Source organism: Carlito syrichta, unplaced genomic scaffold, assembly GCF_000164805.1.
Source record: "Carlito syrichta isolate Samal-C Ts95f unplaced genomic scaffold, Tarsius_syrichta-2.0.1 Scaffold309016, whole genome shotgun sequence".
NCBI classification, from domain to species: domain Eukaryota; kingdom Metazoa; phylum Chordata; class Mammalia; order Primates; family Tarsiidae; genus Carlito; species Carlito syrichta.
This window is the reverse complement of record NW_007253112.1, coordinates 422,069-429,705: the sequence shown is the minus strand read 5'-3', so window position 1 is coordinate 429,705 and position 7,637 is coordinate 422,069. Positions and strand designations below refer to the sequence as shown.

At 38.8% G+C, this 7,637-nt stretch overlaps 1 pseudogene; it reads right to left on the bottom strand.

Moving 5' to 3' along the window:
* Positions 1-5,994: 5,994 nt before the first annotated feature.
* On the bottom strand, positions 5,995-7,637 carry LOC103268996 (annotated as a pseudogene).

Sequence of the window (7,637 nt, the reverse complement as noted above, 5' to 3'; positions counted from 1 at the left end):
TTCAGCCAGAAAGGGAACCAGCGTCTCTGAGGGGCGGGTGCCCAGAGCCTCCCTGTGTGACCAGCGGCTTGATGCCGGGTGCCCGGGCTGGAGACAATGCAGCCGGGGAGGGATCTGGAGGGGGCTGGGACAGGAGACTTCCACACACGAGTAGAACGGCAGCAGTGGGGGAGGGGCGCAATATCTGGCCTTGCGTGGGACTGACCCCAGCGCGGTTGGTGGTGGGCTGGGGGATGGGGGTAGCGAAGTGATAGCCTTTTTGGGAACTCACGTTCAGAGAATCTCACCAGTTCACCTATGCCGTCGCCATCTTGCCCCGTCTCCTGTGCTTATTTTTTAATTAAAAAATTAAAAAATAAGTAACAAAGTAGGGAAAGACACATGCAACATATAAAGAACAAAGGACTAAAAGTGAAACGACTCACAAGCTAATTTGAAAAACTCACACAACCCAATAGAAAAAAATGACAAATGTCTTGAATAAGTGCTTCACAAAAGAGGAAATCCTAATGTTCAATAGGCAAATAAAAAGACAATCAACATTATTAGTAACCAGGAAATTCAAATCATGAGATGCCATTTACACCCACTAGATAGGCAAAAAATTAAGTCTGGTAATACCAAGTGTTGACCAGCAGGTGGAGCAATGTAAACTGTGAAACACGGCTAGCAAGGATATAAATTGGCACTTGACAATAGAAAAAGTTAGGCATTATCTAGTTAAGTTGAAGGTGCTCATACTCCACAAACCAGTAATTCAATTCTTAAGAAAATACCCTAGAGACACCTATGGCTATTTATACTAACACGAATATTCATGGAAGCACTATTTTGTAACAGTCAAAAACTGAATATCATCTCACCTCCAGTTAAAATGGCCATTTTCAAAACGACAAAAAAATAACAGATTCTGGCTAGGAAGCAGAGGAAAGGGAATTCTCATGTACTGTTGGTACAAATGTAAATTAGTAAAGGCATTGTGAGAAATGGTATGGAGGCTTCTCAGAAAACTAACAATAGAACTACCATACAATCCAACAATCCCACTGCTGGGTATATATTCCAAAAGAAAGAAAAAAGAACTAGTATACTGAAGAGATATCTGTTCTCTCATGTTCATTGCAGCATTATTTAAAATAGTCAAGACATAGAATCAACCTAAGTCTCCATCAACAGATGAATGGATAAAGAAAATGTGGTATATGTACACAATACAATACTATTCAGACATTAATAAGATGGAAATGCTGTCATTTGCAACAGCATGGATGAAATTGGAGGACATTTTGTTGAGTGAAATAAGCAAGGCATGGAAAGACAAACATCACATGTTCTCACTCAAATGTAGGAGCTAAAAAGTTGATCTCAATGAAGTAGAGAGTAGAACTGGGATGGGTAGTGGGGAGCGGGGAATGAAGAGAGATTAGTTGATGGGTAGAGAAATTCAGTTAGATAGAAGGAGTAAGCTCTAATGTTCTATTACAGAGTAGGGTGCCGACAGTTATCAATATATTGTATATTTCAAAATAGAAGATATTTAGAATGTCTCAACACAAAGAAATGATAAATGAACTGATATGACCAATTACCCTGATTTGATCATTACACATTGTATTCATGTATCGAAATATCACAAGCACTCCATAAATATGTATAATTATTATGTATTAATAAAACTAATAAACCATAAAAAACAAACTGGAAACAACCAGAATGTCCTTCAATGTTGCCATGAATGAACTGTGCTATACTCATAAACTTATAAGTTTACTTATTTGTAAACTGTACAACAATAAAAAGGAACCAACTACAGCTATCTGCAACAACATGGATGAATCTCACAAATAGTGTGGAGTAAAAGAAGATACGATAGTCACGATTCCATGTTTATAACGCATATAAAGTTTAAACATCTGTAAAACAAAAATGTTGTTTAGAGGTGGTTATAAGAAAGATAAATCTGTAAACAAAAGCAAATGATTATTACCAAAGATGAGGGTTACCTCTAGGATGAAGGGAGGGATATTATCATTGACGGGAGAGGAAATAGGGCTGTTAATGTGTTCTCTTTCTTGCCCTGAGTAGTTATTATGTGAGGTGATAGTTTCATAAATATTCTTTAAAGTGGCAGTGATCTTCTGAATGCATCTTTTCTTTTTTTTTAATTGTCACACTTTTATTAAGGAAATTTCCCCATAAGAAGAGAAAGGTAGTTCATAGTATGTCTAACATACAACAGATTTAAAACAGCTATTCATGAGCTGAAATAAAATGTTCTGGGTTGTTTAGGACAATATTTTAGAAGTGGTGACTGGTCACCTTCCATTTATAGATCTTCTAGTAAAGAAACTAACACAAAGTAAAACCGTATCTGATTTACCTCAGAGCCACTTCAGTTTGGAGTTTGTCTTTAAAATTAAATAATAAGCCGGGCTCGGTGGCTCAGTCTGTAATCCTGCGCCTTGGGAGGCTTAGGTGAGTGAATTGCCTGAGCCCGTCGGTTCAAGACCCGCCTGGGCAACTTGGTGAGACCTCATCTCTACAATAAATCAAAAAAAAAATTAGCCGGGTGTGGTAGCGCGCACCTGTAGTTCCAGCTACTTGGAAGTCTGAGGCAGAAGAATCACCGGAGCCCAGCAGGTCGAGGCTGCAGTGGCCAGGAGGGGCCACCGCACTCAAGTCTGGGTGACAGAGTGAGACTCCAATTTGAAAAAAATAAATAAATAAATAAAAATAAAAAATTAAATTAAATAATAAATAAATAACTGTGACACAGTAACTTTTTAAAGAAACCTAACTATGGTAGAGAATCCTCTCCTTTTTATTTCTCCTTTTTATTTTCATTTATTTATGGAATCCATAAAATAAAAATGCTGAATGACTAAGATTTTTAAAATATTCTTCCTCTTCGGGAATTTGACTAGTTTTGAAACTCATCTTCCTCTGTAAAATGTATCAGTAACTTGACTTCTTTGCAATATAATCTAACAAACAGGTATTACAAGCAAAGAAGGAGGAAAGCCAAGTCCCACCAAAATTAGAAAATGTCTCACAGGAACAGAACACTTCTCCAGTCAAGTAATGGAGGAGACTGTAAATCACTTCGGTGGTTTGCAATGGCAAAAGGTGAGAATGAAAAGTTTCTCTGACATAAAACCATAAAGATGATGATTTTTAAGTGATCAAAGAAAGCAAGGCAGTTTTCTTTCTTATTCCTAATATAAAACCAAATTGAGACCACATGAGACTATAAGCTCTGTGAGGGCAGGGACTATATCAATCTTACCTTCATATCCTCAGTAACTATTATTAGCATAGTGTCTGGCAACAGTAGGTGCTTAATAAATGTTTCTTGACTGACTGAATGAACCCAGAAATAGTCTCCAACTAAAGAAACCAATCTTACTTGAACTTGTGCCTTTTAGTCTTTAAGCCAGTAATAAAAACAGGACATGAATGTGAGCAAAGGAAGTACTCTAACTAGAAATTTCCCTGTGAAGAAATTATATTCAGAAAACATACCAAAAATGTTGTTTTCAAAGGATAAAGGGTAGAGTCTCACTGTTGCATAGAATCGGTACTCTTTGACTGATCATCTAAAAATCACAATGCTAGAAAGCATCATCAGACCATATTACAAGTGACACTTTTTTTTTTGAGTTGGAGTCTCACTCTGTCGCCCAGACTGGAATACAGTGGCACGCTCCCGGTCACTGCAGCCTCGACCTACTGGGCTCCAGCGATCCTTCCGCCTCAGCCTTTCAAGTAGCTGGAACTACAGGTGAGTGCTCCCACGCCCGGCTAATTTTTTTGATTTACTGTAGAGATGATTTCTCGCCAAGTTGCCCAGGTAGGTCTTGAACCCGCGGGCTCAGGCAATCCACTCGCCTCGGCCTCCCAAAGTGCTGGGATTACAGGCTGAGGCACTGAGCCCGGCCCTGTAAGCGATGTTAAGCATAAGGTACCTATAGGTCTCATCACTTAATTACTTTATCATTTTAAATATTTGAATAAAAGACAGAAATTATCTCTCAAATCTGACTCACATGATAATAATTCATATATGTTGATACATGTAAATGTATCAAATTATAACAATTTACGTTCCTCTCTGACTGTACAAGTTAAGCCTAATTTCTGAAATCCGCCCATGCACTCTCATAGCTCAGAAATAAAAACAGAAAATCCTGATGGAAACTAATAAACACTATTTTCCACACAAAATCAATTGCACATTTGGATCCTTCTTACATTATTTTTAATTGCCCTTTCTCTCCCTAAATGACACTGCAAATCAGTCACTTGCTTGGGAAGAATGTAGCACTAATCTAACTAAAAACTAATTATCTAATATAAATCCCTCTGTGATATTCTGTTGGCAAAATCCACACTGTCTCAGAACCCAACAGGAAGACACAAAGTTGAAAAAAAAACCTGAGACCTTTTTGCTTTATTCTTCATCATGTACAAAATCTTTTAGAGCCAAGGGATAGTGGGAAAAAGTAAGAAGACATTAGCTCATATTTAGTCACTTATCTACTTTGGCCAATCTTGGCCAGGCTACCTCTTGGGCTACGGATACCCCAACTTAAAATGACAGAGGTAGAATAAATGATCCTTTAAGATTCTCTAAGAGCTCTATTAACACTACTAACTTAATCTAATTCATGGGTCAGAAACAAATAAAACTCAAAATTATATCTCTGAAATATAGCATGTGCTTTAGGAAAAACAGCTGTTTTGTTTTTCCATATTGGAAGGTCAACTTTGTCTTCACAATCTATCAAAGTTGGCAAGATGAGACAATGTACTTTTTTTTTTTGCATTGTGCTGTAATTTATTTTTTTTATAATGTATATTTTTATTTTAAAGTTCTGGGGTACAGTTAAGGGTTAGGTATACAAATATTCATTGTGCAGGTACCCTTGTTGATGAGGTGTGCCCCCTTTCCCCCAGACAGATATTGACTAATCCCACCTACTTTTAAGAAGAATATCTGAATGCAAAACTTTGATTGCCCCTTCTGTGTCTGACTTACATTTTTCCATTCATTTTAGAAATTAAGGTACACAAGGAAATGAAAATAGTGCACTGGACAAAACTTTGATGGCCAAACTCCCCTTTCTGATGACTAAACTCTGACACAAAATTCAGAGACTCACAAATAGCCTCTTTTTAGAGAGACCATTATACTTCAGCACATTTTAAGTGTGCCCGGAGCAATCCTGGTCTCAAAAGCATCAACAAGTTAGACATTAATTATAAGCATCTGGCCTGTTGGTGGGAGGTGCTACCAGGGAAACCTCATGTAAGTGCTTAATTGTACTTCTATCCCTTGTTGATTATACTCCTCATGGTGATCCCTATTTGCCTGCAGGTATTCCTTAAAAGACTGTGCAATGAGATGAAGTTGGTTATGACACTGTTATAAAGAGTACATAAACAAACCAGTGTACTACTTTATAACCAGCTCCAAGACAAGTACACACGGTAGGAAGTAAATTCATTCATTTATCAGAGATGGAGGAATTATCACGTGACAACCAGAAGTTCTATCAACAGCAACAGCACCTTACATTTCAGCTATTTTCTACCAAAGAAAAATATTATTCACTTCTCTAAGCATAGCATCTAATAGTGGAGAGAAGGTAATGTTATCAACTTGTTGGTCCCTTCAGAATGTGCCTAGTGAAAAGGCTAAAATAGTGTCAGTCTAAGACATAAGTAAATGTTAGGTAGACAAATGGAATTATTCCTTGAGAAAGGAAAACAGACATCACAGGATAAATAATTCAAAACAGAAAATGGGAGAGGGCAAAAGAAAGGCAAATCCACCCCAAGTGGTAAATTGCCTGGTCTTTTAGTGCTTTCACTCACCTCCTATCACCTGCATAGTGACTTTGAAGACGTCAAACTAGGAAAATCACTCCTAAAAAAGACTGAGAATATTGCCACATTCTTAGTCAGTTCAAGCTGTGAGCTTGAAGTCCCTACTCAATTCACACAAGTACTATCATTCCTTAAGTTCAGGACAGCTTGGGCCAGTTTACCTGCATCCAGGACCTGTGTTGCATCAGGTTGTGGCTGACACCCTTTAGAGTCTGTGACTGTTGTACATGCAAAAGAATCAAAATCCACTGTGAGGTCTTGTACATTTCTCTCATTGGAATTATCCAAACTATCTTTGCCATGCAGCTGTTTAAGGTGTTTCCTTAAGACTGGTTTATGTGCAAAAACCATACCACAATAGTTACACATATGAAGTTTATCTCCACTGTGAAGGTTAAGATGATCCTGTAAGGAACACTTCTAAGAAAAGGTTTTCCCAGCCGGGCTTGGTGGCTCAGCCTGTAATCCTACGCCTTGGGAGGCTGAGGTGAGTGGATCGCCTGAGCCTGCGGGTTCGAGACCCGCCTGGGCAACTTGGAGAGACCTCATCTCTACAATAAATCAAAAAAATTAGCCAGGTGTGGTAGCGCATGCCTGTAGTTCCAGCTACCTGGAAGGCTGAGGCAGAAGGATCGCCAGAGCCCCAGCAAGTCAAGGCTGCAGTGGACGGGAGTGGCCACTGCACTCCAGTCTGGGTGACAGAGCGAGACTCCAACTCAAAAAAAAAAAAAAAAAAAAGGAAAAGGTTTTCCCACAGATTTTACACCAGAAAGGTTTAATTCCGGCATGCACACCCATGTGTGGATGAAGGTTGTCTTTCTGAGTAAAAGTCTTATCGCAGAGTAGACACATAAAGAGTTTGTGTATTTTTAAATGGTTGGCGTATTCCTCCAGGTGATGAAACACACTGGTAACTATGGGCATTGGTGATGACACTATAAGCCTTTGTCTACACCTCGAATATTAGGCCCAAAGACATCCTTTGAGGCCATGATGTCACTCACTGCCTGTATAAGAGAGGGCATAATTGTGGAGATGGTTTTGTTCTATTTCACTTACTCTGTTTTCCACAGCTGAATTTATCAGGGAGTGCTGGGGCTCTGATGAATGTAAAGCAGTAGGTTCGGAAGAAATAAACTGGTTCTGATCTTTTTTACTTCTAACCTCTGATACGTTCCCAATAGATTCCACCTTCATCTGAATATCCCTGTCCTCCATCCATACTGTCTTCAGATGAATGAATACAAGGTGACTCCTGCTTTGGGGAGCCTCTGGCATCTCCTTGCTGTTCTTTTGACTGGGGAGAAGCACTCTGTGGTTCACCTTCTTCTTTGCTATCCATTGGTAGTTTTAGCTTTATAAACTTCCACAGAGCCTGAGTGCACCGTTCTACAATGTGGCTCATCTGAAGGAAACTCACAGCAGTCAAGAATTTACCAGTTCCATCTCAGGGAATTCCAGCACACCACTATAACAGGATAAGAGCAATTGTCTCCCCACTTCAGGACTCTGTAATACTGTAATATGGAGATTTTCACCTCTCTGGAATCATTCAGTAAAACCTGGTCTCTTAAGAAGGGGGAACCTGCAGCAAACACAATTTTATACCCCTGTACCTCAATATCATCTATGAGAACTGTAACATCACAAAATTTATTCTCTTCTCTTAATGTGTTCGTTTTTTGTAACATTGAATCTCCATAATTTTCAAACTTGAAGTGAAGGAGATCTGATCTTTCAGACATTTT